Here is a 12,895-nt window from a genome sequence, read left to right as displayed (position 1 = left end):
GAAGAGCATGTGACTCTCGATCTCAGGGCTGGGAGTTCGAGCCCGATGTTGGGTATAAAGATGACTTAAATAAACTTTAAAAAATAGAATAAAAAATTTCATTAGAATTTAAATAGAATCAACAAATATCTAAGAATAAATAGATTTGTAATACCTTTGGCTTGAAAATTAAACTTTCCAGTAATGAAAGAAGACAAATATAAATAGAAGAAGATACTATGTTCTTGTATTCAAAACACATTTTGGAAAAGACATCAATACTCTGAAAAATAATGAAAAATATCATTACAATCCTAGTAAAAATTTCCACTGATGCATAGAGTCTGTTAGGAGTTGATGTGAAGATATTGGCTGTATGGTGGGTGCATTGTTATGTTTATTATGTATTTAACGTAGCTAATAAGGAAATTATGCAAAATGATGTTTATGGGGAAAAAACAGAGGGTACAAACTAACAGAAATTGAGACTGACTTTGAAGTTACCGTGAGAGCGAATAGGCAAATAGTCCAATGTAACAGAATAGAGTGCAGAAACAGATCGACACTTGAATGTTCACCTTATTTGTGGGAAAAGCTACCAGTCAGTTCAGTTGGAAAGAAGGATTATTGTAATGATTGATGCCAGATCAGATGGATGTACATATGGAAAAACTGTATGCTGAACACATATCCTATCAAATTTTAGTTCCAGACTAATTGCTGATTTACATTTGGTATATGATACAATACAGCATGTAGAAAATGAGAATAACTAGGGGAACAACTTGGTTGCTTTGGATTAGGCAGTGATTTCCCAAATAGGACTCAAAAGGTGCCACCCACAAATTTTGAAAAAAATGGATTTTGTAATATACGTGTAAATAATTGACCTACAAAGGACTTGCATAGAAGATGTATAAATCTTTAAGAAAAAGGCAACCCAATAGAAATCTCAGCAAAAGACCTGTATGAAAAGTTTACAAGAAAGAACATTAAAATAGTAGACTGCTTTCTGGGGGAGGAAGATGGTGGAGTAGGAGAACCCGAGGCCCGTCTCCTCCCACAAGCAAAACTGGATAACTATCGAATCATCCTAAATACCCCAGAAATCAGACCTGAAGACTGACATAGCAAACTCTACAACTAAAGGGATAAAAGAAGCCACATCAAGGAAGGTAGGAAGTGCAGAGACATGGTTTAGGGGAGGGAGGCGGTAATGGAGCAGGTCTGGAGAGGAGCACGGAGGGGAATGCGCAAGGAGAATGTTTCCCCAGGGCCACTGGCTGGGAAAGTGAGAGGGGCTGAATTTTGTGAGGTTTTGCAGCCAGCGGGGCTTAAGGCCTGGAGTTTTAAAGGTCAACAGCCTTGGCCGGGGTAGAGTTAGTTCTGAGGGCACCGTGCTGCTCCTGGAGAGAAGGCAGACAAACAACCCAGGGGGCAGATGACGTGGAGACAGCCGAGGGCACACGGTGGGGTGACCGGTCGCTCTTCTCGGAGCGTGTCCCTAAATGGCAGTATTCATGGAGATGCCTCTCTCTGGGGGGTGGGCGGACTGGCGGGAAGGAGCTGGCTGACCACACTTCCCTCCCCTACCCCACCTGCAGGAAGCAGCACAGGGCCACTGGCCGAGCCACTTGCTTACACCAGGCCCTACCACCCTGCCCTGTAGAGGGGCTACCCTTCTCAGTCAAGCTAGCCTAGTTCCAGTGAGGTGGGCCCCTTCCCCAAAAGACCAGTAGAAACCCCTGCGCACACCACCTCTCCTCACCAGAGAGTTCTGCATGACCTCAGTTCTGTCCAAAGTGTTGTCAGGTCTCCTTTCATAAGCAGACAAGAGCACACCTAGTTAAAACTTGTCACATTCAGGCCGGGGACAAAACCCTGCCCACTGCAGGCAAGGAAAGCCTCTTGCAGATGACTGGCCTGAAGGATAGGGCAGCCAGAAGAAAATTGCAGCACATACTGGAGACACTCCCTGAAGCACTACATGATTTCTTCTTCGTCAAGCCATTACTTTCAGCAGCAGGAGACTTCACTGGCTTTTCTAACACAGAGAAACAGGCAGAGACTTAGACAAAATGCAAAAATGGAGGAATTTATCCCAGATGAAAGAATAGGATAAGGCCACGGCCAGAGATCTAAACAAAATTGGTATAAATAACATGCCTGATGGAGAATTTAAAGCAACAAGCATAAGGATACTCACTGGATTTGAGAAAAGAATACGGGACATCAGTAAGTCCCTTACCACAGAGAGAAAAGTTAAAAAGGAATCAGAGATGAAGAATGCAATGAGCAAGATTGGAAACGGGCTTGATGCAATGAATAGCAGGCTGGAAGAATCAGAGGAATGAATTAGTGACCTAGAAGACAGATTAATGGAAAGCAATGGAGCGGAATAAAAGCAAGAAGAACTATGAAACATGAGAATAGACATAGGGAACTCAGTGAATCCATGATATGTAATAACATTCATCTCATAGGAGTCCCAGGAGAAGAAGGAGGAGGAGAAAAGGGGGGAGGAGGAACATTTATTTGAGCAAATAATAGCAGAAAACATCCCTACTCTGGGGAAGGAAACTGACATTCATATTCAGGAGGCACAGAGAACTCCCATCAGAATGAACAAAAGCAGACCAACACCAAGAGCGATTTTAATTAAATTTGCGAAATATAGTGATAAAACATTTTAAAAGAGGCAAGACAAAAGTCCTTAACTTACAGAGGAAGACCCATAAGGCTAGCTGGAGTTTTTTCAAAAGAAACTTGGCAAGCTGGAAGGAAGTGGCATGATATATTCAAAGTGCTGAATGCGAAAAATCTGCAGCCAGGAATACTCTATCCAGCAAGGCTATTCTTCAGAATAGGAGGAGAGATAAAGACTTTTCTAGACAAAAGCTAAAGGAGTTCTTGCCCACTAAACCAGCCATACAAGAATTGTAAAGGGGACTCTTTGAGTTCAAGGGTGAGACCAAAAGTGACAAAAGACAAGAAAGGATCAGAGAAATCTCCAGAAACAAGACCAAACAAGTAATAAAACGGCACAGATTACATATCAGTCTGTAATTACTTTGAATCTAATTGGACTAAACATTCCATTAAAAGACATAGGATGTCAGAATACATTAAAAAAAAAAAAAAACAAAAAACCAGACCCATCTATATGCTGTCTCTACAAGAGACTCCTTTTAGACCTAAAGACATCTGGAGATTGAAAGTGAGGGGCAGAGAAACATTTATCATGCAAATGGATGTCAAATGAAAGCCAGAGTAGCAATGCTTATATTGGACAAAATAGATTTTAAGACAAAGACTGCAGTGAGACAAGAAAAGGCAGTATATAATAAATGAACAATCCAACAATAAGATATAAGAATTGTAGATATGCATCCAACATGGGAGCACCCAAATATATAAACAATGAGTAACATAAAGGAACTCTTTGATAATAATACAAAAATAGGGGGTTTAATTTTTTTTAATGTTTGTTTATTTTTGAGAGTGAGAGGACGAGCAGGGGAGGGGCAGAGAGGGAGGGAGATACAGAATCCAAAGCAGGCTCCAGGCTCCAGGCTCCCAGCTGTCAGCACAGAGCCCAAGGTGGGGCTTGAACTCACGAACCGTGAGATTATGACCTGAGCTGAAGTTGAACGCTTAACCGACTGAGCCATCCAGGTACCCCAATAGTAGGGGATTTTAACACTCCACTTACATCAGTGGACAGATCATCTAGGCACAAACTCAACAAGGAAACCATGGCTTTGAATGACACACTGGACCAGGATATTCAGAATATCCTATCCTAAAAGAACAGGATACACATTATTTTCAAGTGCACGTGAAACATTCTCCAAAATAGACCAAATATTAGGTCACAAAACAGGCCTCAACAATTACAAAATGACTGAAGTCATACCATGCACCTCCCCCCCCTTTTTTTTTGCTTAAAAAACACCTTTATTGAGTTATAACACAAAATTTAGCCAAGTAATGTGCTTGGTTTGATGAGCTTTAGTATTTTCTATAGTTATGCAACCATCACCACACTCTATTGTTGGAACATTCCTATCACCACCCAACGCCGTGGGTTCCCCGTGCCCACCTGCCTTCAGTCTTCGTCCCACCTCCAGGCAACCACTAGTTTGCTTTGCCATGCGCCATTTCTGACCACAATGCTGTGAAACTAGGAGTCAACCACAAGAATACAATTTGGAAAGACTACAAGTACATGGAGCTTAAACAACCTGGTACTAAACAATGAATCGGTCAGCCGGGAAATCAAAGAAGAAATTTAAAATCTACATGGAGACAAATGAACAAGAGGGAGGTATATAGCAATACAGGTCAACCTCAAGAAACAAATATCTCACACAACCTAACTTCACACTCAAAGGAGCTAGAAAAACAACAAAGCCTAAAGCCAGCAGAAGGAGGAAATAATAAAGATTAGAGCAGAAATAAATGGTACGGAAACAATAGAACAAATCAATGAAACCAGGAGCTTATTCTTTGAGAAAATAATAAAACTGATAAACCACTATCAAGACTTACCAAAGGAAAAAAGAAAGGGACTAAATAGATAAAGTCACAAATGTGGGGATATAACAACCAAAACCAGAGAAATACATTTATGAGAGAATATTATGGAAAACTATAGGCCAAAAAGTTGGACAACCTGAAAGAAATGGATAATTCCTAGAAACGTAAAAACTACCAAAACAGGAAGAAATAGAAAACTTGAACAGGCTGATAACCAGCAAAAAAAAAAAAAAAATGGAATCAGTGATCAAAAAACTCCCAACAAACAGAAGTCCAGGGCCAGATGGCTTAGGCGATTTCTCCCAAACATTTAAAAAAGAGTTAATACTTACTCTGCTCAAACCTTTCCAAAAAATAGAAAAGGAATGAAAACTTCCAAAATCATTCTGTGAGGCCATCATTACCTGATACCGAAGCCAGATAATGACTCCACTAATAAAGAGAACGGCAGGCCAATATGCCTGATGAACATGGATGCAAAAATTCTCAATAAAATAGTAGCAAACTGAATCCAATGATACAGTTAAAAATAATTCACCACAATTGAGTGGGATTTGTTCCTGGGTTGAAAGGGAGGATCAGTATTCACAAATCAGTCCATGTGATACACCATGTTAATAAAGGATAGGAACCATATGATCATTTCAGTAGGTGCAGAAAAAGCATTTGACAAACTTTAATATCCATGCATGATAAAGACCTTCAATGAGGTAGGATTAGAGGAAACATGCCTCAACATAATAAAGGCCTATGTATGAAAAACCGACCGCTAATATCACCCTTAATGGGGAAAAAAAACCAGGAAACTTTTCCTCTGTGGTCAGGAGTAAGACAGGTGTGTCTACTCTCACCATTGTTACTTAAGATAGTACTGGACATCCTAGCCTTAGCAATCAGACAACAGAAAGAAAGAAGGCACCCAAATCAGCAAGGAAGAAGTCAATCTGTGTCCTTATTTGCAGTCGACATGATAATCTTTGTAGAAAACCGAGAAAAATCCACCCAAAACTGCTAGAACTGATAAATGAATCCAGTAAAGTTGCAAGGTATAAAATCAATGCACAGAAATCTGTTGCATTTCTATACCACAATAATGAAGCAGCAGCAGCAGAAATTAAGGGGCCAACCCCGTTTCTAATTGCACCAAAACCAATAAGATGCCTCTGAGTAAACCTAACCAAAGAGATGAAAGACCTGCTCTCTGGAGAGTATACAACATGGATGGAAGAAATGGAAGATTTAAAGAGATGGGAAGACATTCCATACTCATGGATCACAACAAATGTTGTTAACATGTCCGTACTACTCAAAGCAATCTAACACATTGAATGCAGTCCCTACCAAAATACCCAAAGCATTTCTGACAGAACTAGAACAAAGAATCCTAAAATGTGTATGGAACCACAAAAGTCCCCGAATAAAGCAAAGCAAAGCTGGACTTATCACAATTTCAGATTTCAAGTTATATTACAAAGCTATAGTGATCAAAACAGTATGGTACTGGCCCAGAAATAGAAACTTTAGGGGCACCTGGGTGGCTCAGTCAGTTAAGTGTCTCACTCTTGATTTTGGCTCAGGACATGATCTCACAGTTTGGTTTTGGGGATCGAGCCCCTCATTGTGCTCTGTGCTATCAGGATTCTCTCCCTCTCCCTGCCTCTTCCCCACTCATGCATGCTCTCTCTAAATAAATAAACTTTAAACAAAAAAATAAACCTATATAAATGGAGCAGAAAGGAAAACATATGAATCCACAACTAGATGGCCAATTCATCTTTGACAAAGTAGGAAAGAATATCCAGTGGGAAAAAGTTTCTTCAATAAATAGTGTTGGGGACACTGGACAGCAACATGCAAAAGAATGAAGCTAGACCGCTTTATTATGCCATTAACAAAAATAAATTAGAAAGGGGTTAAAAATCTAAATTTGAGACCTGAAACCATAAAAATCCTAGAGGAGAACAAGGCGGTAACTTCTTTGACATAGGCCAGAGCACCTTTTTCCTAGATAGGTCTTTTGAGGCAAGGAAAACCAAAGCAAAAAGAAACTATTGGGATTTCATCAAAACAAAATGTTTCTGCACATGGAAGAAGATAGTCAACAAAACTAAAAGTCAACCTGTGGAATAGGAGAAGATATTTGCAAATGACATATCTGATAAAGGGTTAGTATCCAAAATCTGTAAAGAATTTAATCAAACTCAACACCCAGAAGATGAGTAATTCAATTAAAAATGGCCAGAAGATACAAACAGACATTTTTCGAAGGAAGACATAACCAACAGACACATGAAAATATGGTCAACGTCACTGATCATCAGGGAAATGCAAATCAACACCACGATAGGCATTCTGACACTGTGAAGTGATAGGCTAAAGTCAACAACAGAAGAAACAATAGGTGTTAGGAAAGATGCAGATAAAAGGGAACTGTGTTGCACTGTTGGTGGGAATGCAAACTGGCGTAGCCACTGTGGAAAACAGTATGGAGATTCCTCAATTGTTAAAAAATATAACTACCCTACGATCCAGTAATTGAAGTACTAGGTACTTAACCCAAGGAATACAGAAGGGATATATGTATCGTAGTGTTTAGAGCAGCAGTATCTACAATATCCCATGTGTCCATTACTTAATGAATGATTAACAAAGCGGTGATGTACACACACATACACACACACACACAACTTAATATTACTCCACCGCAAAAAGAATGAAACCTTTCCATTTGCAACAACATTTAAACAGAGCTAGATACTCTGGTTTCTCTTCAGATCGCATAAATCTTTTGCCCCTTAAATAGATAGAGCTAGGGAGTGTTATGCTAAGTGAAATAAGTCCGAGAAAGACATATACCATATGATTTCAGTCATGCAGAATTTAAGAAAAGAAACAAGCAAAGGGAAGAGAAAAATGAGAGATGCAAACCGAGAAAAAGACTCTTAACTATGGAACAATCTGATGGTTACCAGAGAGGAGGGGGTAGGGGATGGTTACCAGAGATGGGGATGGTTAAATAGGTGATGGGGATTAAGGAGGGCACTTGCTGTGATGAGCATGGAGTGTTGTATGGAAGTGTTGAATCACTATATTGAATATCTGAAACTGATATTACACTGTATATGAAATGGAATTTAGGTAAAAACCTAAAAAAAAGATCTATGAAAGAGTCCTTAACTTTACTGAACATCAGGGAAATAAAAATTAAATTTATAATGTGATACCATAAATATTCATAAGAATGGATAAAATTAGACTAAACACATAAAAAATAGACTAAATTTCCAAGGAATATGAAGAATGTTAAGCAACTAGAATGATCCTACATTGGTGAGAAATCACTATAAACTCTGAAAATTTGATATCTGCAAAATTTTATAATATCCTATGATCCACTAATTCTACTCACAGAAGGAATGCATACATATGTTAACTAAAATATACATGCTAGAAGGTCCATAACAGCACTGAACTGGAAAGCAACCAAATGTCTAATTATATCCTGGATAAATATTTCATCATGTATCACATATTAGGATACCAAAATTGGCAATGATTAACAACTATGTTTAATATGGTTAGTGTTTTCCACATATGGTGTTAGATGAATAAATCCTTATTCCAAAGAGTTTATACAGTATGGCATTTATGTGAAGTGCAAAATTTGTCAAAACATAACTATGAAGTTAGAAATTATGATTGTGATTTTTTTAGAGGGGTAGTTTTTGGAAGGGAACATGTAGAGTCTTCTTTAGCTTTTAATATTTTTTCATTCTTTTGTATTTCCAGTGTACGGGTACATTCTGTTTGTGAAAATACTGATCTTTCCATGTGATACAGATATCTTTATGTTCACTATATTTGTATAACATTGAAAAGTAAGAGGGTTGATAATGTCAATGTTTCAACTGAGTTGTGCCTATGCTACATAAAAAATCTCAAAATATAATATTTATAAGATGAACATATAAAATATATATCCAAGTGAAATTTGAAGATTGGATAAATAAATATGGAAAGCAGTAGAAAGGTAATAACAAGCCTTAGCAAACGCAGGGAGACGGAAATCATGCCAAGTATTTATTCCAACCATAAGATAAGAATCTAGAAATCCAAACAGGAGGAAAGCTGGAAAATTCACAAATGTGTGATGTGTGGAAATTAACACACTCCTGAGCAATTCATAGGTCAAAGTAGAAGTGTAAAGTAAATTGAATAGTATCTTGAAACAAGAGGAAATGGAAACATGACATACCAAAACATAATGGATATACCAAGAGTAGTTCAAATGGGAAGTTTGTAGCAATAAACACCAACAAGTAAAAGTAAAGATCACAGTTAACCTAATTTTACACTGAAGTAACTAGAAAAAGCAGATGAACCCCAATGTTAGAAACATGGAGATCAGAACACAAATAAACAGGGACTAAAAAGACAATAGAAAAGCTCATCGAAACCAAGAGTTGGCTTTTTGAAAGTGCAAAGAAAATGAACAAACCTTTAGGTAGATTAGTATAAAAGAGGACCCCAAAAAACTCATATGAATGAAACAGGAGACATTACATCTGATACCACAGAAATACAAAAGATCACAGGAGACTACTATGAACAATTATATGGAAACAAATTGGATAACCTGGAAAATGGATAAAATTCTAGAAACATAAAACCTACCGAGACCAAATCAGGAAGAAATAGAAAATTTGAACTGACCACTAACATGTAAGGAGATTTTAATATTAAAATCTCCCAACAAAGAAATGCCCATAACCCAACGGTTTCTGTGATGAATACTAACAAACATTTAAAGAGGAATTTACACCAAACCTCAAACTGTTCTGATAAATTGAAGAGGAGGGAACTTCCAAAACTCATTTTATGAGGTTAGATTTACTCTGGTGCCAAAGCCAGATCAGGATGTTATCTTTTGTTTTAATGTGTACATGAGTGAAAACAGATCATCAAACTTCGTTAGGTACAAGCGTAACTTTGAAAGAAGAAACCGGTAAATCCACTATCATACTTGGAGATCTCCACACCTTGCTCTTAGGAATGGGTAGTTCCAGCTGGCAGAAAATGAGAAAGGACAGAGTTGACCTTGGCTACACCAACAACGAACTGTATATAATTTGACATATTTAGTATTCTTCATCCAATAACAGCAGAAGACACATTGTTCTCAAACGTAAACATCCAGTGAGATACACCACATTGGGGAGCATGAAATTTACCTTAATAAATTTGAAAGAGTAGAAATCAGACCACAGTAGTGTTACACTGGAAATCACTAAGAAAAAGGTAACTGGAAGTTCTCAAAATAACATGAAGATGAAACTACACAGATCTAAATGACACATGGATCAAAGAAAAAAAATCTTGAGGGGCGCCTGGGTCGCGCAGTCGGTTAAGTGTCCAACTTCAGCTCAGGTCATGATCTCACGGTTCGTGAGTTCGAGCCCTGCGTCGGGTTCTATGCTGACAGATCAGAGCCTGGAGCCTGCTTCGGATTCAGTGTCTCCCTCTCTGTCTGTCCCCTCCCATGCTCATGTTCTGTCTCTGTCTCTCAATAATGAATAAAAGTTTTTAAAAATGTAAAAAAAAATCTTGAGAAATTAAAATATATTTCCCCTAAATGAAAATGAAAACACAAATTAACAAAAGTTTTGAGGTGCAAAGGAAGCAATACACAGAAGAGAAATTTCTGGCACTGAAGGCATATATTCTAAAAGAAGATCTAAAGTCATTCATCAAAGTGTTCACCCTAGGAAACAAAAGCATCAACAGCAAATTAAATCCAAGGTAAGCAGAAGAAAATAAGACTCAGAGCATAAATCAGTGAAAGTGAAGACAGGAAATAGTAGAGTCAATGAAGAAAACCTAAAGCATGTTCCTCAAAGAGATCAAGGAAAGCCAAACTCAGAGAAGAGAAAAAGAAATTGGAACCAAGTTAGTAATACTGTGAGAGAAAAGTGGTCACTACTATACGTCCCGTGGAAACTAAAAGCCTGTTAAATACTCAACAACGTTGTGCTCACACATTTGAATAGTATGAGGAAATGGGCCAATTCCTTGAAAAGACACTGTTTGCCAAAACTTACACAAGAACATCCATGTGATGTGAATACACCATTATGTATTTAAAAATGTAAAGGCACGATAAATAAACTTCCAAAATAGAAAGCACCAGGACAAATGTGTTCACCGGTGAGTTCTGTACAATATTTAAGGAGGAAATTACACCAGTACAACATCTTCCAGAGAATAGAAGCAGAGGCAGTGCTTCCGAACTCCTTGTATAAGGCCTGCATTATCATAATGCCAGAAGCATACAATGGTATTACAACAAAATAAAACGACAAATGCGTCTCATGACCTCAGAGGCAAAAATGCTCAACAAAATGTTAGCAAATACAATCCAAACAAAGAAAATTATACACCGTTATCAAGTGGGACTTATTCCAGATGTATAAGGATGATTCAGTTTTCTAAAATCAATCCATCACATTAACCAACTAAAAAGTTAAAATCTCATGATCATATTAATAGATACAGAAAAAGCATTTCTCAAAATCCAACACTCATTCATGATAAAATCTCAGTAAACTTGGAAGGAAGGCAAAATCTATCAACTTGAGAAAGACTTCAGAAAGACCTACATAGGTCATATCACATTGAATGGTGAGAAATTTGAAGCTTTCCCGCTAAGATGAGGTTCAAGGCAAGGATACCGCCTCTCACCACTCCTTTCCAATGGTACTGGAAGTCTTTGCTAATATAGTAATGCAAGATAAAGGAATAAAGTGTATAGAGATTCAGAATGGAGACATGAAACTTTTTGTTCATGGTTCATTTTTGCACAAAATGCAAAATAACCAACAAAAATTCTTGAAACTAGTAAGGGATTATAGGAAGGTTAATATATTTCCTAGGTCAGTTATTTTCCTAGCTACCAACAATGAGCAAGTGGAACCGGAAACTGAAAACACAATCTCATTTACATGAGCACCCCCAAAACTGAAACACTCAGGTATAAATCTAACAATTTATGCAAGATCTACATAAGGAAAATTAGAGAACTGATTAATATTGAGAGTTAAATGGATAGTTTGTGTTATTAGATGGGAATAGTAATTATTGCCAAGATGTCATTTTCTTCCAAAATGACGTATAGATTTGTGATAATCTGAATTATAAACCCAGAAAGTTACTTTTTGTGGATATTGAAAAGCTGATCCTGAAGTTTACAGGGAGAGTGAAAATACCCACAGGAGCCAACATGACATTGCAATTGAAGAACAAAGCTGGAAGTCTGACACTGCCTTTTAGACTTAATATAAAGGTAATCAAGAAAGTGTGGTGTTGGCATTAGAATAGGTAAATAGATCAACGTAACAGAATGAAGAGCCCAGAAGTGTACCCCCATAAATATGGTCAGCTGATCTTTGACAAAAGAGCAAAGGCACAACAAAACGGAGGCAAGGTAGCGTCTCCAACAAATGGTGCTGGGACAAGTGGACATCCACTTGGACAAAATCTACACACAGACCTTACACCTGTCACAACAATTAACTCCACATGGTTCATGGAACTAAATGTAAAACGCAAAACTCCTAGAAGATATCACAGGAGGAAACCTAGGTGACTTTGAGTCTGATGATGCCTTTTTAGATACAACACCAAAGACATTTATGGAAGAAAGAAGCTGCAATTCATTAAAACTAAAAATTTTTGCACTTTAAAATACCCAGAGAATAAGACAAGGCATAAACAGGGAGAAAAACATTTGCAAACAACACATGACAAAGTACTTTTATCCAAACTGTACCAAGAGCTCTTAAAACTCGATTTGAAAACATAACAACCCTATAAAAAATGGGACAAAGGCCCCTCACAAAGAAGGTATGTGATTGGCAAATCACATCAAAAGGCGATCCACGTCCTGTATCATCCGAGAAATGCAGATTGAAACAGCGGTGAGCTACTACTGCGTGCCCATTAGAATGGCAAAAATCTGGAACACGGACAACACCAAGTGTGGTCAGGATGTGGAGCAATGAGAACTTTAATTCACTGCTAGCGGAAATGAAAAATGGCACAACTTTAGAAGAGAGTTTGGTGGTTTCATACAAATCTAAACTGGTGGTTAGCGTAGGATCCAGCAATTAACGCTCCTTTGTATTTACACAAAAGATCTGAAAACTCTCTTTGTAGGGGGAAGAAAACTGCACACAGATGTTTATAGCAGTTTTATATCTCATTGCTAAAACTTGGAAGCAACCAAAATGCTCTGTAGTAGGTCATTGGGTAAATACACTGATACTTCCAGACAGTGAGCTCTCAGGCATTGAAAATATGGTAAACAGCCTCTTGTACATAT

This window comes from Lynx rufus, unplaced genomic scaffold (assembly GCF_022079265.1).
Source record: "Lynx rufus isolate CCGP_SWC_20201006 ecotype Redwood Valley unplaced genomic scaffold, mLynRuf1.p SCAF_19, whole genome shotgun sequence".
Lineage (NCBI taxonomy): Eukaryota > Metazoa > Chordata > Mammalia > Carnivora > Felidae > Lynx > Lynx rufus.
Note: the sequence above shows the minus strand (reverse complement) of the source record.